This window comes from Stegodyphus dumicola, chromosome 10 (assembly GCF_044657685.1).
Source record: "Stegodyphus dumicola isolate Sdum_Otavi_A_Nest chromosome 10, ASM4465768v1".
In the NCBI taxonomy this organism is placed as follows: Eukaryota; Metazoa; Arthropoda; class Arachnida; order Araneae; family Eresidae; genus Stegodyphus; species Stegodyphus dumicola.
In genome coordinates, this window is record NC_140777.1 from 19,767,164 (window position 1) to 19,790,444 (window position 23,281).

General features: G+C 34.8%; 1 long non-coding RNA gene across 6 annotated transcripts in view; it reads right to left on the bottom strand.

Annotated features, from left to right (window-relative positions):
- LOC118193884 (uncharacterized) overlaps positions 1-23,281 on the bottom strand; it is an 85,187-nt gene that overhangs the window by 52,782 nt on the left and 9,124 nt on the right. For 2 of the 6 annotated variants that reach the window (XR_015043304.1, XR_015043305.1), the window contains 2 exons: positions 10,520-10,615; positions 8,788-8,866 (listed from right to left, as the gene is read on the bottom strand). The exons of 1 other annotated variant lie outside the window; for it this stretch is intronic. This is a non-coding gene — a long non-coding RNA (uncharacterized LOC118193884). Of the gene's footprint in view, positions 1-4,264; positions 4,343-8,757; positions 8,867-10,519; positions 10,616-23,281 lie in introns of those variants that run through there. 3 more of the 6 variants (XR_015043306.1, XR_015043307.1, XR_015043309.1) reach the window with 3 other exon arrangements.

Sequence of the window (23,281 nt, forward strand, 5' to 3'; positions counted from 1 at the left end):
GTTGTAGCAGGTTAGCAGGGTTGGTCGCCAAAGTTTCGTCAAAAAATCGCCAAGTTACCATAATCCGAAGATTCACCGAATTTTTTTTTCTAGAAAATTCTTGAAAGTATGCCTCTGCCACCAAGAAAAAAGAAATGTTTGCGTGCAAGACGAGCAAGTGATAGAGAACATGGAGAATCATCCCGGACATATGAAGCATCCAAAGAAAGAGAATAAAGGCAAGAGAGGAATAGGACTTTTAGAATAGCAGCAAGGGAAAGGCTCAGAGAAAGAAATATAAGACAAGAAAATAATAGGAGTGCTACACCAGTAGCAAGGGCAAAGGAACGCCTGAAGAAAGAATCATAAGGTAAGAAAATAATAGGAGTGCTACAGCAGCAGTAAGGAAAATGCCCAAAGAAACTTAAGGCAAAAATAATAGGAGTGCTAACAGCAGCAGCGAGGGTAAGGGAAACGCCCGAAGAAAAAGAAACACAACAGAAAATAATAGGAGTACTACAGCAGCAGCAAGGGCAAGAGAAAGGACCGAAGAAAGAGAAACAAGGCAAGAAAAGGCTAGGACTTTTAGAGCAGCATCAAGGGGAAGGGAAATAAATGACCGAAGAAATAGAAACAAGGGAAGAAAGGGACAGGACTTTTAGAGCAGTAGGCAAGAACAAGGGAAACATCTGAAGAAAGGGAAAGAAGCCTACAACAGGATCGACTTGCTATTGCTACTGCTATGTTGCATATATGGAGAGAAAAAGAAAATGCAGCATTCTCCTATAATCCGGCATTAGATTATGCTTCTGATCCAGCAGGTGACAATGGATCAATGTCAAAACGATGGCAGTGCTGTATGGCCATGAAGTGGAAAAGTGAAACTCGGGTTGCAATGCTGGAAAAGATCAACTGCCTTTATTGATGGATACTCGAGATATATAGGTTGTTGACCGAAGAGTCCAAAGAAACCAGAAATTTTTAAGACAACATCCGACATTACAATTCCTGCTTAAAAATGACATTTTTTGAAACTACAAAAGAAATCAGAGAATGTGTTTTCGTGCCAAAATTTAACATACAGGAACACGTCTATTATCGTATTGGAGGTGTACATCCTTTACCAAGTGAGCAGCCTAAATTCTTACACATTTTTTTTATAACAGATTAAGGGAAACAAACAGAAGAGTGTTGTAGAAATGTTCCACAAGCAAGAAGGGAACTGACACTCGAATTACAAGAAATGCTGCATTAAGGAAAATGCTTACATCACGAGTTTCAAAACGGCCCTGGAAAAGAGATTACACTTGAATTAAAGTTGGTAATTTTGGCAGACAAAACCAGATCTGGCGAACATCAGAGGAGATACAATCTTCCAGCAATGTCAGAAATTGCAATTATCATGGCAAGGGAACAGTACGGAGTGAGAGATATAGTTTTGGAACTGCAAAACAATAATGATGTGAAAATTGCAAATACACACAGATCTTATGATGCTCTACAACACGCTTTAATATTTTGCCAGGGAGTGGATGGATACCATTTCGAACTTTATCAAATTAACCCAACTACTGGATGAGCATCACAAAAACAAAAAAATAAAGGATGTCTGCGATGGATTTTTTTTTCGTTCAGGATTATGGTGCGGTCTTCAAATTTCAATATAATATTGCGATGAAAACCCTTTTCCAACAATATATAGCTGATGTGTATGCAAAAATAGAGTTGGAAAAGTTAAGATACATACGACTTAATCAAAGAGTGGACCAGTATGTTCATCTTACGAGTTGCTGTGATTGCTGATGGAAACGTCACTGACATTGGTCAACTTAATCATCTTGCCTTCCACTTTCACTGGAAGTCCAAGATATATGCATGAAAGAACTCAAGATGCAATAACTTTGTAAGGATTTTAAGTTTTACTAATGTTTATTTTATTTTAAAACTTTACTGTCTTATTTTCCACTTCCGGCCAGAATAAACACAGTTAGATTTGGTTATGCAAATTCAGCTTGCAAACTGTTAAATATTTAAGGTGTGGCTTTCAGCCAAGAAAAGAGAGAGACATTTCTGGCTTCCTTACCTCACACGCACTTTTCAGTCAGTTATTCTCTGCCTTTGAGGCCAGAAACTTAGTCCTCTTTGATACTTGCAAACGTATTGTAGTTTCCCGCATTCTGCTTACTACATACGTAATGCTTAAAAGGCCAATCTTTGCGTTACTAGTTTCTGTAAAGTATTTGAGTTTAGTTCTTACTTACTTTAGTTAGTTTGTAGTTCTTATTTTTATGTTTCAGACCATAAGTGCTGGTCTTTGTATCCCGAAGTGCGGGGACAGCCGTAAACTGTGAAGAATAAAGGGTAGTTAAACCCTTCCCATTTGTGTTGTATCTTCTACCACTTGCACGAACACAGTTTTAAGTAAACTACCCGTTCTTCTCAGCACTCCGGTTATGTTCGCAAAGGCAATAAGAAGAAATAGTAGTCCTGATAACACTTATGTGCGTATTTATGTTCCACCTGATTTCTTTATTACCTTTACATGTAATTCAGCTTGGTATGAAATCAAGAATGAACTCTTTCCAGGATAAAGGCCACAAGATTATCATGATTTACTTGCAAGGGTTTTTCACCAAAAGCAAAAGACCATGATGAATCAATCGCATTGCCAAAGATTTTTGGCAGTGTTCAGTGTCACATATACACAACTGAATGGCAGAAATCATGGCTCCTTCATGCTCACATTCTGGTAGTCTAAAGGAAAAAATACATGCTCAGAGAGTCGATGAATTCATTAGGGCAGAAATACTGAAAGATGGATATCCACTTTGTGGTCAGAGGCAGCCAGAAGATGGGGGATTTACAGCAAACATCAATATTCGAAGGTGTAAAATGTTGGTGGATAATAGATGGATTGTTTCCTATTGTCCTCTTTTTTCAAAAATTTCAATGCTCATGGAAACGTTGAATACTATAATTCAGTGATGTCCATAACGTATGTCTGTAAATATGTAAACAAAGGATCTGGCATGGCTGCTTTTGATGCAATGACTTCTGGAATAGAAATGAATAAAGTTCATCAATATGAAATGGGAAGATATATCAGTAGCAATGAGGCTGTTAGGATAATTCTAAATTTTCTGATTCACGAGCAATATCCTACTGTTATCCATTTAAGTGTCCATCTTGAGAATGGACAACGAGTATATTTCACTTCTGCTAATGAAACTGAACGAGCCCAGGCTCCTTAAGAAACAACTTTGATCTCCTTCTTCTGCCTTTGCATTGAAGATGAGTTGCACATACATTACTGTATCATCAAGTGCCAAAGTACTACACATGGAACGATACAAACAAGAAATGAAAGAGGCATAAAACTGGAACCAATGGTACCTGATCATCCTGGAATCAAGTCGAATGATGGCCTCGGTCAAGAGTATACAGTACATTCAAACAACTCGGAATGTTTTCACCTCAGATTGTTGTGCACGAAGTTCAAGGCCCCAAGTCATTTCAAGAACTGCGAACAGTAGAAGAAAGAGTGTGCCAAATTTTCAAAGAAGCTTGCCAAGTTAGAAGACTTTTGGAAAATAAACACTCGAATGCAACATTAGAAGAAGCTGCTGTGACTCACTCCCCATGAATGCTACAAAATCTGTTTGCTGTTATGTTACAGACATATGCCATGTGATGTCAAATCCTCATCAATTGTGGTCAAATGACAAGGACAGCCTGTCTGAAGACTTACTGCAACAATCAAGACTTCAGCAGAATAATATTGTTGCATGCATACGCGTTCGTAATAAATTGAATGCACTAAGTGATAAAAAGTGAATAAAATTATCACAACCAATAAATACAAAATGCTTAAATTTCCTCAGAAATATTCGTACAATATCGCAATATCTCACAGTGGTTATATTTTAAACTACTAAAACGTTCCATAAAACTCAATTCAAAACAGAGAAACTGAGAAAGCTAATCCTATCTCGTCGCGAATTTGCTACAGTAAACAACAACTAAACAATTCAATTGAGATGTTTTCCTCCAGCTTTTATAAGCTTTTTAAATGCACAAGAACATTCTCGATTTTTCTGGATAGCAAGAGAGTACAATTACAAGATATCTATTTATTAAAATGTTAAATGCACGTGCTCCTGTATTTTAATTTTTTCGGCGTATTCTCTTCTAATAAGTCTCGTGCTGAATAGCATGGGAATATAAAAATTTTTAATTACTAATTCTACTAAAAATAGCTAAATAAATACCAAAACCGTAACACTACCCACTTCCCAAGGACTGCACGTCCCGGACAGTACAAAACCTGAACAAGAAACTAAACTTACAACTAGGGCATCAAGCAACAATAAACATTATATTACAATAACAAACAATATAAACAATTGCAATAGTAACTTAAAATAATAAAAATACTAAATGCAAATCAAACACTAAATACAAGTCAAATCAAATACACATTCATTTAGAAACGAAAAGGATCATGGTTCTGCATTATTTACACTACGTAATATGGCCACACTAAGGAGCTAACCTGTCATAATGAATGACTTTAGGTTTAGAGCTCGGTGACTTGACTTACGTATCCGAATCACGACGTCGTTCAGCCTCTTTAGGACTGTGTATGGACCAACCCCAGGTGACTGTAGCTTAGGACAGAGTCCTTTCCGTCGACGGATACCACAACCACACGTTGTCTCCTTTGTTGAATCGATGTTTAGAAGCTCTCGTGTTGTATCAGGTCTTCATCTTTTCTGTCGCCAAGTTGACTCGCTCTCGTGCAAAGTTGTGCCTCACTTCAAACCGGGCCTGAAGATCTTGAATGTCTTCCTCAGGCGACGAAGAAATATTCGCAACCGGAGGGCAACTAATCAAAGGATAACAAGGGCAGACCAAGGTCACGACCGATGAGCATCTGGGATGGAGAATAGCCGGCCTTCAGCACCGCATTTCTCTTCGAACCTAGTATTCCCTATTTCGACAGCTTTCTGAGCAGGGTCTTTCAGACAAGGAGTCGGTGTTTCCAAGTGAGAATTCTTTCTGATGATGGGTAGTTATGTCTTCTAATGCTGAAAGTAGTTTATTCTTTTTGAGGTCCAAGGAAAAATCGTATTTCCTTAAAAAGTCCAATCCGAGAATGCAAGAATCTGTAATATCGGCCACATATGCAGTGTGATGGTATACGGCACTTCCAAAGGTGATGTTCACGTTTAACTTCCCATCTATGCCAATTTTATCACCAGACGCATTCTAGAGAGCAACATAGGATGACATCCAAATGAGTTCATCTTTAAACTGTTGAGCTAAATCTTTCCGAATGATAGTAACATTAGCTCCTGTGTCAATGATCATATTGCAAGGAACTCTATCAATATGCCCATTGATGAACAGTCCGTTACTGTTGGCACTTACTGCCACTAGAAATCTTGAGCACTTTAAAACAAGTTTCTTCATTCTCTGACAACCTCTGTTTCTTGATATGGTCATTCATTTGTTTCCTCCACTGTTGCTGGGAAATGGTCTTAATTTCCATGCTCTGAGGTGTTCTGCAGTTCTTTCGCACGTGGCCTTCAGCTCCGCAATTCCAGCATTTTGGTACCTTGTCACTCCTTTTCTTTCTCATACTATTTAATTGTCTGTTTATATCATCTGTCTTATTTTCTGTGCTCTGAGGTGTTCTGCAGTTCCTTATTATATTATGTGGCCTTCAACACTGCAGTTCCAGCACTTTAGGATTGGTTTCTTTTGACTCCTATAATGTCTCAAGGCACTGACTGGTCCTGTCAAATCATCAGTTTTATTTTCCATCCCTGAGGTGTTCTGCAATGCTATACTACCGTCTCTCTACGAGAAGTATAGCTCCCGTCACAGTGTCTGGCGGGTGGCGGTCGCTGTAGCAACAGGGCTAGTATATTTCAAATAGGGGCGAACCAATTGTTATTTTGTTTTTGGCGACTGTTGGCTGAGGGGAAAACAGTTTATCATTATCTTCAAGACACATCTACGGAAAATGGGTCAAGGCTTGTTTCTACGGCAAGAGATAGCTGCAGACTAACTGGCGAAAGCTTTTCTTATCATTGACAGACTGTACCACATTTCCAACACTTTAGCACCAGTCCGTTCTCACTAATACTCCACATCAAAGTGTCGACTTGTCTGGATAAATCATCTAAATGAGCCAACAATTGATCCATTGGCTCGTGGACTCGGAACAGCTCAGACTGGGTAGCGATCTCTACGAGTTACTTGCTGAGCTGCCTTGAATTTCATGACGTACAATAGAGCACTTTTTACGTCCTTGAGATCTGCCATTCCTAGAGCTTGCTGTATTTTGGAATTCTGGATGCCATCGATAAAGTACTGCAGGGACAGGGTTTCCCTTGTTTCTATCAGGCACTCCAGAAAGGCTAACTGGGACTGCCCTTCAACATCCGTGGTGATCTCCTGGGGTGTCTCCGTGGGCTTCTGTTGATGGGATTTTAATTGAAGCCTACTGTTAACCAGAGAACAGGGGCTCCATTACCTAGCTGACATGATGTCTTCTTACACGGATTAAAGCCCCTGCCTCCAGATGCCATTTATTATCACTAAGCAAAATAAGTTTACTGTAGTCTTTCAAACATTTCTCCCCAAAGTGCAAGATAGAGCTTCAAAGTCAAATCTCTGGTTTTCGGGAAGTCTGCCGGATATCCGCTTTGTCTGCTTTCAAAGAAGTGACGCTATGACAGGCCTTATCTTGGGAATCTTATCCGTTTGCTTCCTCCACTAACGCAAATTGTTTCTTATACACTTGCCAAGTGGTCTTCCCATCATATGTGGATAGCTTCAGAGAGGAAGGAGCAGGCACCGTTAAAAATTAAAACTATCTGTATTGTTCCCTGCCGTTGCTACGAATTTCTTCAAGGTGTCAACTTCTTTGGCGACCGCAGAAACCCTGTCATTAATTTGTTGTTCCACGGCAGAAACTCTCTCTTCTGTTTGTTTATTTTAACAAAGAAACTCTTTCTGCAATGTGTCCAAATTTATTTTCAACAGCGTCAATTCTGCTTTCCATAGCCTCAAATTTGTTTTCTATTACGCAAGTAATTTCTCTTTTCATTTTCTCTTGACCTGCTTCAACCTTTTCCTGAAGAGCCTTCATTTCTTCTTTAACGGATTCTTGGCCTACATTCATCTCTACTTTAACAGAATCTCTTATGTCTTCTTTGAATGATGCTTCGCCAGCTTCCATCTTTTCTTGGAATGCAGCAAAAGCAGTGACGAGCTGTCTCAACTGTTCTTTCATCGCTATTGTCATTGGCATTCAGAAATCCCACTTCTGACACCAAAATGTGTTGCGTGTGTACGGGTTCATATCAAATTGAATGCACAAGTCAATAAAAAGTGAGTAAAATTTATTATCACAACAAATAAATACAAAATGCTTAAATTTCCTCAGAAATATTCGTACAATATTGCAATATCTCACAGTGGTTATATTTTAAACTACTGAAACGTTCAAAAGAACTCGATTCAAAACACAGAAATTGAGAAAACTAATCCGATCTCGCCGCGAATTTGCTACAGTAAACAACAAACGTCTTTTCCTAACAACACAACTGAGATGTTTTCTTCCAGCTTTAATAAGCTTTTTAAATGCACGAGAACACTCTCATATTTTCTCGATTTTTCTGGATAGAAAAAGAGTACAATTACGAGATATCTATTTATTAAAATGTTAAATGAGCGTGCTCCTGTATTTTAATTTTTCCAGCATAGCTTTCTCTTCCAATAAGTCTCGTGCTGGATTGCACGGGAATATAAAAGAATTTTAATTGCAAATTCTACTTAAAAAGCTAAATAAATACAAAAACCGTACCAGTATGTTGTTTTCCGTACATATATTTGGAATGAAGTTCAGAGACTTCATCTTAGAATTAATATAAAATTTCATATTAATGGAGATACTACAGCTCAAGAATTTGCTGAAACTTGGACATGGATTCTTCACACCAGATAACGAAGATGGATGTATATCACTGAAATGTATTGGAAACATTGCGAAAAGCCAGTAAGACGTGAATTAATTGCAAATTCTACTAAAAAGCTAAATAAATACAAAAATCATACCAGTATTTTCCAACTTAAGACAGCACTTCACTGATCACAGCTGGCTATGCGAAAGTGCCATCTTGCACCAAAAATTGATACTGTGAGAGCCACTAATAAAAAACTTTTAGCACAGTTTCCTGGCAGTGTTCAAATTTACAAGTCAGTTGATACTGTGTATTCTACAGATGAGGATGTAAATTAATCCAAATTAATTTTTGAATTCTTTGGAACTGCCAGGAATACTTTGGCATATTCTGGAGGGTGACCAGACAAAAGCCCACTGCATGAAAGAACACGTGACAAAAACCCACAAAAGAGACCCCACTGGGATAATTTCCTACGCAACTAATACTCACACCGATGAAAGCGCACATTGATAAAAGCCCACACAGATAAAAGCCCACAAAGATATAAGCGCACGCTGATAAAAGGCCACACTGACAAAAACCCATACCGATATATATGCTACGTTAAAATTAATATTTTTTTCCTTTTCAGTTTCACAAAGCAGATTCATGAATAAAGATAAAATAAAAAATAAATTGATAACAAATAATTGAACAATAAATTTAAGTAGCGGAACACATTTCATTTTGGCTCTGACTGAATTAAAATCCTATATGTATATAGAACAGAGTCAATCAAAATAATACAATTAAAAATCTATACCTATATGTATAACTTTGTTTTTATATTTACGTGACAAATGGAAGTGCCCTCGTATAAGTCCGACAAAGGGAGGTGAAAGGGAATAGTGGCCACACTGCTTCTTTTAATTCTACAAAATTATAAGGAGTATAAAATGTATGTAAATTTTCATCATATACAGAGAATAATTTATGAATAATTTAATACTGCAGAAAATTTTGCATATAATGAATTTAATATGGAGAATTAAAGCCGAACTTTCATTTCAACGGAAAAAATAAAAATACCGTATTCTATTATGATTAAGAAAACATTTGTGTGCACTATCACAAACACCGTTTTAATGGTGAATTAAAAGCACGGTTTGAAATAATCTAGTTAAATTTTGACAACTTGTATTTTACATAAATTAATTTCATTCCTACTTGAAATTTCATTTTTAATCATAATAATTACTACTCGTAAAATTTTTCAGGAAGTCATTCATAGCTATTTTGGATTTCCTGAAAATGTGTGCTGTTTTTAAGGGTCAGCGCTAAATCCCCAAATGCGCAGGGAGGTCACGTGACATCCGAACTACGTGTAAGATGATGTCACATCAAAGATACAGAAAATTTCTGCGCATAAATCGAAGCATGCCTGTGCAATATGAGTTCCAGAAGCGGAGAAAATTTTTCTGAAAATACTACAGATAACTAAATACATACCAAATATTAACGTTTTATCTTGTATAGCTTTCTAATATACACTTGTGATTATTTTAAATCACTGAGAAATATGCGAGATTGCAGTTTTAAATTAATCCTGTTAATATTTGAAATACATTTCATCTAATAATTAATGTTTTGAGCGTTAATTTCATCATTGTATTAGGAAAAAAGTTAATATTTGTTTCTCTATATATTATTTAAATGAATAATATTATAAGCTAGGTTGTAAGTACTATACTAAAAAGACCAATTTTGGTCAAAATCTTTTGCGCAATATGCTGCAAAATTAAGGAAATGAGAAGAGAAATTGTAGTTAGCTCGCCAAAAAGTTACCAGGAGCTGTGGCTCCAAGAAAAAGTTCAACACAGTTTTTTTTAAAAACAATGACATTGAATAAGGTGAAATATTAGGCTACATGCGAAATAAAATGTAAATTATAAAACACCGTAAAATATTATTCATTGGAAACAAGTTAAAGGCAAAAAATAAAACACGGTAAAAAAACCAATCGATGGAACAAGTTAAAACATATAAAAAAGTTTAAACATATAAAAATTTAAAAGCGGAAAATGGTAAATTAGCTCAATTCGAGGTCCACCCTGGCTTTTCAAGAAAAATTTCTGGGTGAACATCGAAACAAGCTAACTCCATTACGCGTTTCGCCGAAACATACAATTTAAACTTTGTGTTATGAAATTTTTTAATTAATTAGATAAACTGTCCTAAAAAAATTTTAGTCTCAATTCTCTGTTCCATTTCCCGACGTGTCCGCACAAATTGACACATTAAGGTGTAAAAAATGTAAATGCAACTCCGATGTACAGCAATAATAAAAATAAAAATAAATAGCGGTCTGCTATTAGTCAAAATATACAATAACGTACGGGCTGGACCAGCAAGCTTAAAGAATTAAAACTTTATAAATGAATCTGAAATTAAATTTAAAGGAATAAGGATAAAAACTTTATAAATGAATCTGAAATTAAATTTAAAGTAATAAGAATAAAATAAAAACTAACAGCATGGGTCTTGAAAGAAAAAATTTTTTTAAAAAAAACATCAAAAAAACAGACCTGTGACAATGCTGTCTTCTCTATCATGGAGTAAAAACAAAAAGGCGTTGTAATTCCCCTCCGTGCTTTTCAACGCTCTCCAACTTGTCGTGTGACCTAAGAAGGGGGAAACAAAGTCACTGGGCAACAATTAATGACTTTAAAATTACGAACATTTTGTAATAAATGTGACAACTTGTATTATTTTATTGTATATCTGAAATTAATCTGGTTCAAATATAAATTATTTACATAATCTTTGGATGGAAAAACTATCATGTAGCATATTTAAACAAAAGATCTACTGGAAGATTTTTTAATAGCTTTTGTATGTTCATAATTTTTAATGTGTATATAAGTTTGTTCTGAATAGTTTTGAAAAATATATTGCACCCACACTAAATTTAAATAACAAATTTTTACCCTGTGAAATACACTCAAATTTTAGTATGAAAGCTCTTTTGAAGCTGCTAAGGTATTTTCATAGAAAGCTAATATCAATTTAAGGCTTAAAAATTACTTTAAAAATGGATTACAGGCTTTTCTAATGTAGATACTAGCCAGTTTTCCCCAGAAAGTTCTTCACAAAGACATCCATCATTTTTGGTTGATAGCCCTTACGAACTATAACCAAATAAATTAAACCAAACTTTTGTAAGGATGCTATATTGTTTCTTCCTTATTATTATGGATCCTGTTTTTTAAAGGTGTCAATATTTTTGATAAATTGCCAATGTAAACTATTCTGAAACATCTGGCAGCCCTGAAAGAAAAGTATATGTTTTAACAGTTAGTTTGGTGGTTTCAGAATACTGTTTGTAACAGCATAAAATGAAAGAGACACTACAAAAATGTGACTATTCAATGAAACATTTTTACGAGAGAGATGTATTCTCTGCATATGATCCACCAACCAAATATGTGAATAGGTGGCCCTGAAAAAATTTTGAACATAGCAGAAAATCTGTTCATACAGCAAAAAACCAAAACTGGCATGATTCTTCCAAAATGACAAGTTATGCCAAAAAACTGAAAAATTATTTCTCGCTCAGTTTCTAAATAGAGAGCCATCCACACTCATGCCAAAAGTTGTCAATCGTCTACAAGAGGGAGTGACAATTTATTCAAACTTCTGGTGAGAATATAAAAGACAGGAACTGGTAAATACCAGCTTAACAGACATTTTTCTGTGGACAATAAATTTCATTTTCTTGATCTAACAACAGCTGCTCATATATAAAATATCGAAAGACTGTGGAGCTCCGCTAAGTGGTGGAATAAAAATCGAAGAGGCACGTTTCACTGTCATCATGAATCTTACTTTGCAGAGTTAATATAGCAAAAATATTTGAGACCTTGGAATGCTTCTTATGCCATATTAAAAGCAATTGAGGAAGCAGGGCAGCAACAAAGTGTACATGAGACATGAACTTGGCAATAATTCTGATGCCAGCTTGATGTTAAAAAAAAATGGAAGCTGCAATACTAAAGAAGTATCGTAACATTTTTAAAACTAAGGTTCTGTTTGTATTTTAGTTGATTTTGTTGCCATATCAGTATGTTTTGATTTTGATGTCCTCCAATTATGAATGTCTTTTAATTTCTTTTTAAAATATAGAAATGTGTCATTACTCTGTATTACGTATGTTTTAGTTAATTTAATAAAACTACATTATATAGCAAGGACTTGAAAATTTACTGATGTCGTCTCACAGGAAATTTCTAAATCTATAAATGTCTGAGCAGAAAGAGGCTGTGTTGAAGTAGGTAAAGGATTTTTAACTGGTTGGTGAGGGCATTATTTTAATAGCCACTGTATTGTCCATTAAACACATAATTTATCTATTTCTGTATAATATTTGGCACTATTTTTTTATCAGGACCTAATTCAGAAATGTAGATATGTATGCATGTATATATGGATGTATGTGTTCATATATGTAAGTATGAATGTATGTGTATACACATACACATACATGTGTACATGCATACATTTGTTAATCCGGTCCCGATAATAGAACAGTACCTAATATTTTGTCAGTTGAGTTTTTTTAAACACCTCCACCGATAAGCCATGAGAATATATTGATGAAGCAACGCACCATGTTGCCAAAAAGCATTTACGTGGCAACCCATGATGTCACCAAAAAATACTTATTGTTCAACGCAGGCATATGCATAGCATTTTCCCAGATGGTTTTTCAGTAGCATGACTGCAGATTGTGATCCCTCCAATGGGAATTTTAATGTTTTAACCTAGTGGTGGACAGCATAGTGCAGTTTTGATTGTTTTCGGGAAAATCTCATATTTAGCTTTCTGCATGCATAGACTGTAATGTGGCTTGCTTTAAAGACATCATGCACCTCTTTCTTCTTTTTGATTTTAGAATTTTAATACCAATTTTATAATATTCTAAGATGTTCCCTTACCTGAAAACAGATGACTGTGTATATGGTGAGAACAAAAGCACAAAAACTTAGACGTATATGTGTGTTACATAGAAAAAGAAGAATATATTAAAAAAAAAAAAAAAAAAAAAAAAAAAACAAGTGGCAGTGGATGAATCGTTGCAATAGATATAATGTTTCTTTCCAATGATGCAAATGAGTTATTACAGTTAAAGATCTAATGACCTTACAGGGTATGGATGTCTAGGAATGAGAAACGATCAATAACACATATTACAGATAATGAGTAGTTTTCTCTATAGTTCAAGAAATTTTTAAAAAATACCTTAAAATTTGCCATAACTGTGAACACTGCATTCAAATTTAAAGTTAGGTTAGGTTATTTTAATATGGCACAAGTACACAAGGGCTATATGCCTAAGATCAGAGATACCTTTGTGGAGAACTTCCTAAGGGAAACTAACTCAAATTCATGTTACACATGGAGAAAAACAACCATGCAGCTAGCTCATTTGAGTATGTTCAAACCTGGGTTGAACTACCAGTGTTCAGTGGTCATAACTTCCCAACGACTGGTGGGACCCATATTTAATGTGTATTAGGAATATTTTCCTGCAACGGAAATGGCTCACAATAGGCAATTGGTAAAACTGAGGAGTGTTGTTAGTTCAACCCAGTTTCAAATCCCAGCAAATGGATTGACTGTATGAGAGTTTTGTGGTTTTTTTCCATGTGTAACATGGAAGCGAGGAACTTTTCTTATAAAAAGTATTCCACAAAGGCATTCTTCCTCTTAGGCAAATAGCTGTTCAGTCCTTTGTTATAATCTAAATAATGCAGTGTTAATTTGTAAGTATAATTATGATCCAAACAGAACTATATTCAATAAATTAAAAACTTAAAATTGTAATTTTAGAAAAAAGAATAGCTTGTTTATAGACTGTACCAATTGCATTAATAGCAAAGTATAGAATAATTTCTTTAAAGCGAGGTATCATATTTGCTTTCAGAGTTTATACTCTATAAACACTAATGTAATAGTAATATTATTAAATACAGCAAAAGTTGCTTAGTAGTACATAACAAATCTTTCCAAGTTTACGTTATGAACTATCAAACAGAAGTATTTACAGAGAAGATAGTTCATGCATAGTGCAACAAATTTTGAAGAGACTGAGTGCCTGTATTATGCAAACTGTTTTTTTATATTATTTGATATAGGCTAGCCAAAACTAGATCACAAAAGGTGTTTGGTGTATTTAATTATGGCAAAGCACACTAGGGCTATCTGCCTAAGGGAAGGGATGCCTTTCGTGGAGGACTTTCTAAGGGAAACTGGCTCGTATACATGTTACACATGGGGAAAACCATGAAAACGCCCATGCAGCCAGCCCGTTCGCGGCATTCGAACCTCGGACCGAACTACCAGTGTTCAGCGTCTTTACCGCTCGGGCGCTGGTGGGCCCCAGATCACAAAAGGAGATATAAGAAATTTTTTATATACCACAAGGCACATTTTTGCAGAATTTGTGATAGTTAACTATAAATTTTTTAAACCCTATTCCAACCTTAGCACAAAATTAGCACCATTGCTGTAGAAGTACGTGCCGGCCATCTTTCAAAATATATGCCAGTTACCTCATTGTGGTCACGATGCATGTGTTGCTGTTAGTGATAGTTTATTTGAACAGTTCTTATAAATGTTAAACATTATTCCTTATAAATATTCATTATTAAAATTATATTTTGTTCTCCACACTTTCTTTGAGTATTTAAATTTTGAAACAGTCATGGATTTATTTTCTGTTTCGTAGCTTTGAAAAATTAAAAAGAAAGAAAAGAAAATATATTGTTGCTGAAAATTCTGAAATAGCAAGTTATATTATTGATTTTTGGTTTGTGATTTGTCTACTAAGATATAATTTATGTTCTTTAAAACAATTTTTTTCTTGCATGCTTATATATCTTTAGCAATATACCATTGCAAGCATCTTACTTACTAATAATCTTTTTAACTAATGAAAATGATTCCATGTATGCATACCTGAGAATTAAAATAATAGTTTAATACTAAATCAAGTTCAGTGACAGAAATACAGGCTTTCATAAAGATGCAGCTTATACATTTGATATCCAATTTTTTTTAATATTCAGAAATGCAATGTTTCATAAAATTATAGCAGAGGCAACACTGCAGAACAAAAGTGTGTTGAGTGCCACATATAAAATCTGATAGTATTTATTAATTGTTTTCAGTTTCACTTGTATTATTAAGATGCATGATAAAAGTACACAAACATTTTAAAAACATACTTAGAGAAAAAATGCGCATAAAATTTTTAATAGGAACATTGTGCATGATTTTTTTAACACATGTGAGCTTCTTGTTTGAAAAATATGATAATGATGGAAATAGTATTACAAGATGTGTGCCTGAAATTTTGCTCATTTTATATTTTAATTGCATCATATAAAATTTTTCCTCAAATGCACGTAATTTCAGCTTATAATAAAAAACTGTCATTTTTTTTTGTAATTTCTGATTTATGTATCTGTTGGATTTGCGAAGTCAGAGAATAGAAACTGTCTACTTTTTTCTTAAACTTTATTAAATTGGCAAGGAAACTATTTAAAATTAGGTAAAAAAAAATAGGAGCCTAGATTTTGGATAAAACTAAATTGATTTTGAAAGCGAGGAAGCACAAATCCCAGTTTACCTGGAGCAAAGAAATTCAGTTTCTAATTGTGTTGATGTCATTATAAACTGTTATATGAGAGTCAGATATTTATCTACAAGTATGAATGGTGGCATGACAAATATCTGTTATTATGCAAGCATCATAAATCCAATAAAACACACAGATGTTTTAGTAGCAACTATATAAATTTTATTCACAAGTTTGCCCATGATGATGAATGATGTGACACGAGAAAAAAATAGAAAATATATGGAAATGCAGTTGATTGGCATTTTCAAAAACTATTTTTATCTATCTGTTATTTCTGATTACAAAATAACAGATAACACTGTTTATTTATACAGTCAAAAGTCGTTAATCCGGACTCGTCGGGACTTCGGCGATTCCGGATTATCGATTTTTCCGGATTATAGATCATCAGTTTAAATCTGGTAAAATGGCATGCAGAAATTATAAAATTAAAAATATGAAACCGTAATTTACGAAATTAAGAACAATTATGATCTAAAGGGTATCAAAATTTACAATAAAAAAGCTTAATATTTATTTGTTTACTTTATTAAACATTTCTTTCAATGTAAGTTGTTTAAGTTGCTTCGTTTTTTATGTGATAATACATTCTCTTTAATTCTATAAACAGACATAATTTCGTGTTCAGTTACAAAGTTCCGCTGTTCAAGTCCTATAATTGCTGTGTCAAGAATACCGACTAATTTGTCAATCGAAACTTTTTCGTTTTCAATAACCTCTATCACTTTCTTCGCTATCCGAAGCGAATTATAATGACGAGGCATTTGATTTCAATCATATCAAAGACACATCGAGATGAAATACTACATTGAGTAAGCAATTATAAGCCAAATAAAATAAAAACATCTGCTCTTAAGATAAGGATAGTGCTGGATCAACTTCCAATTCATTGCACGCCGCCCGGTGTTAAAGATAAACAATGTTTAGATAAACAAACGTTAAAGTTTACATAAACAAAGGATATGCCTTTATCCATTTTTTGCAGCAATTCTACTTTTTGTTTAATGGACTCCGAAAGATACTTTCGCTTTGTATATCCTTTACATATTAGTAAATATATATCGGAAATTCTATTTGACATAATCGAAAGTTCAAGCTTACTTTTATAAAATTGCTCTAACAGTCTGCAAAAAATAATAATCCGAATCCAATTCGAAGATTAAGGAACAACGCAATCTGCAACATTAACTGAAATAGATAATTAGATAATTTTAGCTTAGCTTATCCCGTCCGTTATACATTAAACGCGCATTCGTAAACGTATTTTGCGCACGCGCACACGCAAATTCGCAGCGGTAAAGGTCTTACGCGCATGCGTGAAAGCGACGCATGCGCAGAAAGTTTGTAGCTTTGAGGTCCGGATTATAGATCATTCCGGATTATGGGTGTCCGAATTAACGACTTTTGACTGTATTTTTTTTATTCAAACACAGTTCCATTGTGAATTAAATTATTAATCTTACTGTGAGGTTACCATAATCCCAGTTTTATTCTGAATATTCTTTGAAAGAGAAATTTATAGACTAAATTTGCCTAGTTTTGTTAAATTTGGCTTAATCAGTGAACTTGACAAAGCAATCGTATCATGTAAAAATAAGATTAAAAATATCTGATACCAGAATATCTTACTGAAGATTTTTTTACATGCACTACATTTTCAATATAAGACCAATCTAAAAAATTACATTATTTATTCTTTCGCTTTCTTATATGGAAAAACATAACCAAGCCATTCAGTTGTATAATGCTCGAAATCGTTCAAACATACATATTCACAGATATCCACAAAGACTTATTTCAGATTTCCAAATCAAAGTTGCGAACCATGTTTACACTGACCGAAGTTGTTGTTGATGCTGGGTGAAGCTTCGTTGTGACGTCGGCTTACGCATGAAGTGATGATCACGTGACCTCCCTGCATGTTCAGGGATTTAGTGTCGACCGTTTTTAAGTGGGCATTCGTCTTGTGGGCTTTTGTCATGCAGTTTTGCAACTGGCTGCTGGCTATTCAAGCGGGAAACCATTCTTGCTTAATTGCTTTATCCCCTATCGAACCTGGGATGCCAAAGAATGGCCTCAGAAGGCATGGAGGAAAGAAGGGAGAGGTGGCAGGAGAGCAATTAAAGGTTGGTCAGGAATAAATTAAAGAGAATTTTAAATGTTTTTTATTAGTTACTAGAAATAACAATATCTGAAATTTCGCTTGTAACTGAAGTTAACCCCTTTCTTGCATTTCTTTAGTCTATGAATAACTTTTTATCTAAGGATTTAGTTAGAATTTCAATTACTTTTAAAATTTCAATAACTGGAAAACAAAAGGAATTAACTATTTCTTAACCATTTTTAAAGGGATAATTCACTGTTTTTGCAGTAAAGCTGCAGAGTGGAAAAATATGCTAGTTCCTGATTCGATAGTGTCTCTAACAACTTTTTGGTGAACTAATTAAACATGGCTGTTATATCGAAGCAAAGCCATTGTTTAAAAATAAAACTACTGAACTATTTCTAAAAAAATTAAATTATTACATATATTAAAATTTACGTAAAAGTAATAATTTTCATTTTAACATTCATATGGTTGAAAATGCAACCATATGAAAATTAAAATGAAAAATATGAAACCATATAAAAGATAACTATTTGAATAATTTTAATAACGTAGGTTTCTGAAGTTAAGAACAAGAGGATTTAAGAACCATGAGCCCAGCGTTGTAAGAAAAGTAATCTTGCACATTAAAAATAATTTTTATTTTAATAAAAAGTATTATGTTACTCGAATAACTGTAAACGCTTAAAAAACAGTTCATTTTAATTTACCGTAATTTTTTATATACAAAAACTTTCAATGAAGCAAATTTAAAAGGTATTTAGAAATTGAATTTCACTGGAACATTTCTTTTGTGGGTTTTATGCTGTTATTACATGTTGAATATTATTTTTCCTAGATTAAGAAAAAGAAACACATAACATGTAAAAATTTATTATTTAGAAAAACTATCAAATTAAGGTCATTTTCTTCACCTTGAAATGCAACAGAAATAGTGGCCACATAACTTGTAGGAGATATTTCTTATAAACCTCGTGTATTGGCGATCAAGTAGAAAAAATGCTTAATTATGGAGCTAGGTTTTGAATAATTTTTTCTCTTATTGAGTGAGTTCAAAAGTTTCTAATATCGTGTTTTCTAGCATGAAATGTTTCACTAGTTTTTAAGGTTCTTTCCTAAGAATAATTCATTAAGCAGAAGTTAGTAAGAACCAGTAAGGTATACTTTAAATTTGATCTCTTAGGTTTATTAGGTCTGGCTACCAAATAAACGTTTTTGAATTCAACATCAAATTTTAAACATAATTTTTCTAAAATTTGTCTCTTAACTTTTATTTTCAAAAAACATGCACGTAATCCGAAGTTTTATATAACAAAAGTTAATATAAGAGAAACGTGACAAATTAAATTATTTGTACATTCAGCCACTATTAAAAACTAATTCTCTAGGCTATGGGTCCTCAATCAGAAGGAATAGCCCTAAGGGGAATTTCACAGTTTCAGAGAGTAATTTAGTTAACCTTTTCTTTACGTATTAAGTATTTAGATTTAGTCTATGAATATAAAAAAGCACTTTTATTCAAATTTTGGTATTTACCTACATGTTTTATACTTGTTTAATTTACATTAAAAATAATCCATATTTAAACAAACACATATGTACTTTTAAAGTTTTGGGAAGGAAAGGTTGAATGATCGTTTAGCAATGGTGAAAAGGGCACATGAGGGAAAAACATCTGAGAATCACTGGTCTAGTCTAAGCCAAGTTGAATTAAATATAGAATTTTATACTTTATGGATCTTTAAATCTTACTGTAGTCATCAGTGTTTTTTTTTTTTTTTTTTTTTTTTTTTTTTGTGGGAGACATGAAAAATAAGCAATGCCCTCTTCAAGACTCGAGCCTGGATCTCCCAAATACGATCCGATTGTACTAACCGTTACACCACAAAGACATTCTGGAAGGAGGGAGAAAATACCTTATATACTCCTCCTTTTAAAGATGACTGGGTATTAGGGGACCCAGTCATCAAATCTTGGTGGAGAAGAATCATCATCCACCACCTTTTTTTTAGTTCAGTCGTCATGTTGGAGACGTGAAAAATGAGCAACGCACTCGTCAGGACTCTAACTTGAACCTCTCGAATATGTGCCGAGTGTGCTAACCGTTACACCACGAAGGCATGCTGGAAGGAGGGAGAAAATACTATCCTGTTATCTATTATTTCAGCTTGTACTGACAATTCTACTTTCTGCTTCCTCACCCGAATGTAAATAAGTTAGTAAGTAAACATGTTTAGGATGCAAATGAATTAAGAGTATTTAAGGCAACACTTTTGCGATTGAAAGGGAATGCGAGAATTGACTACGTTGACTTCTGCTGCAGTGGCGTAGCGAGCATAACAGACGCCTGGGGCAAAATACCATTTTGGCGCCCCGTTCTCCCGAAAAAAACACAGCGATATGATGAAAATCTTGTTTGGAGACCATTTGGCACCCCTCTGCTAGCGGCGCCCGGGGTATCATATACCCCCCTTGCCCCCTTCGCTACGCCACTGTTCTGCTGTCAGGGTTTAGCCATTTGCAGCCATTGCATTAAGTGCACTAGTAAGTTAATTGTCTGAGAAAGCCTGTTAGGCTAATCTTGAATTCCTCTGTAAGGCTTATGTTAATTTTATTAACAGTTAAATTTTGAGTTAAAGTTCCTTTCCTATCGATTCTTAAGTTCAACTTACTACTTCCGGCCAGAACGTAGTTTTAGAATCACGTCTGAATACATAACGAGGAAGAGCGGTATTTAACTACGAAGTTCTTCAGCCTTAGTGAGAGAGATACCAGGTATTCTGGCTGCACACTTCTGCCTCTTTAGGCTACACTCTCATTAAACTATTATCACACTCGGCTGTACTTTAGGCCCTTGATAGCTTCGCAGTCTATTAACGTTAAGGGGACAACTCTGTTAGAATTTTGATAGCTTCGGCTATGCCTCTTTAGTTTAGATTAGTTAAGTATTATTCTTACATTCAAAGCCCAAATGCCGGCTTTATTGTAAACTCCAAGACGGAATTTTGTTAAATTTTAGTTGGAATAATAAAGGGTTAGTTTACCCTTCTATCTTGTTGTTTCCTGTCACACGAACTCAAGCGATTATTCGCTTATCAGTTCTTAAGATTGTTCACTTCCAACAGTAACTCAGAATTACACAGTGAGGAACTCTACACCTCTATTTAATTTATTACCTTGAAATGTTAAGTTTATTAGTTGTGCTGATACTTTAGCAACTCAATATTTTGTCGAATGAGTTGTTAAAATATAAACACAACAATTTAAGTATTGTTGTATGGTTGTACTGATACTTTAGCAACTCATTCGTCAATACTGAGTAGCTAAAGTATCAGCACATCTATATAACAATATTTAAATGTAAGCAGTAAGCATAAATACGCAGAATGAAGTAAGCTTTGTAAACAATTTTATATTGCTAACTTAATTTTGATAGTAAACACTGATGTAAAGAGATCATGTTTGCAAACACGCCCTAAAAGAACATCATTTACATCACGCCTTTATCAACTGCAATATGTAATGTCCTGAAACATGATGCCTGTACCCATTACAATAAATAACGTATGAAAACATGCACCTGTACAATAATGTATCGCTATATATAGCATGTAATGTAATGCATTTTAGTTGATCTAATTAACTCTCGGTGGAGTCACAATTTCCAGGGTTTGTACGCATTTCTGCACACGGAAATTAAGTACTTTTAAGGACCATTAGTGAAAAAATTAAGGACCTATCAGCACATGGGAAGTGAATAAATTCAATTAAAAATATTATTCTATGCCTGAATTTCACTTTTGTAATACCATCCTAAAAATAGAATAGAAGTAGTATGCATTATTACTAAACATGAATTAACTAACATAATTATTAATAAGTTTGAGAATAAAATAAACTTTATGAAACTTATCAAGTAGCATTAAATATTTTACACTTATAATAGTTGGTCATATTTGAAATAAGATAAGTAACATTTTACTAACAGTTAGCTTTATGTTGATTTTTTTATGTCTCATTTTGTCACACACTTGGTCAGTCTAGAGGTTTAGTAAATAGCAGGTAGATGTTATGTCAAACGGCATAGATTAAAACGAGAAGTAAGATCATAATCAGTATGATTCATAACAAAAGACTGAATGTTTGTCACTGCTGCTGCTTGTCTAGAGAAAGACCTGCTGATTAGAACAAACTTGAAAGGCCTGATGTGGGCACGGTTGGGCAAGTGTTGAAAGTTAGTAAGGCTCTGCTTAATACAGTCAATGTCATAGCTTTGTGTACAGTTCCAGGGGTTGTAACCCAGTTAATATACTTTAAGTTTCCAATAAGCCATTAAAGTACCAGAGGTGATAAGTTTTGTATATACAGGGTGTTTCATAGATCATGGGACAAACTTGGAGAGGTGGTGGAGCGTACTAAACTATGCATTTTTTGTATAGGAATGTAGGGTCTAAAGTGACGGGTTAAGGCAGGAACGCAAAAAAAACGACACAAGAGGAAAATGTGTTTATATATAAAATCAACGCAAAGTGCTTCTTTGCAGCAATACAATATTCACAATAAATGTTCAAGAATGGGAACACTAACAGTAATAGGAACTACAGCTGTGATTGGTTGGCAATGCAGCGGTAGTGAACCGGACAAACCACAATCTGATGCATCAGAGGATCATTCGAAACTCTGCTGTCGAGAGTGATGGGCGAGTTTACGCACATGGAAAAAGCTGACATGAATCTCATGTATGGTGCTGCTAATGGGAATGGCAGAGCAGCGCTTCGAATGTACCAGGAACGGTTTCCGAACAGGCGTATGCCGAAGCACACAATGTTCGAGAGATTGCATCGGTCTCTGTGCAAAAACGGGTCATTTGAAGCCACCTCTGACACTAAGAATGGAAGAAGAAGAGCACAACAACTTCGCATTGATGAATCCATCTTGAACATTGTGCATGAATCACCTCAGACAAATACAAGAGCTATTGCACGTCGTCTGCAGCTGAGTCATTCCACTGTTTGGAGAGTATTGCATGAAAATGGTTTGCACCCATACCATTTGCAGAGAGTCCAAGCCTTGCAAGAGACAGATTACCCTCTTCAAGTTAATTTCTGTCATTGGTTCTTGCAGCTGTGTGCGGCGCAGGCGGATTTTCCATCGGATGTGCTATTCACGGACGAGGCAACTTTCTCACAGGACGGCATCTTCAATAGCCACAACATGCACGTGTGGGCAACTCATAATCCACACAGCACACGTCCACATGCATTCCAAACCCGCTTCTCCATGAATGTGTGAGCGGGTATTCTTAACGACTACCTCATAGGCCCATGCCTCTTACCTGCACGTAGAAATAGCTTATGTTATCATATTTTTCTGCAAGAGGCGCTACCGGAATTGCTGCAGGATATTCTGGCTGTTGTTTGTGATCGCATGTGGTACCAGCATGATGGTGCACCAGCCCATAACCACGTGCGGGTCCATAATTACTTGAATGGGACATTTACGGGCCAATGGATTGGCGGTGGTGAACCCATTCGACGG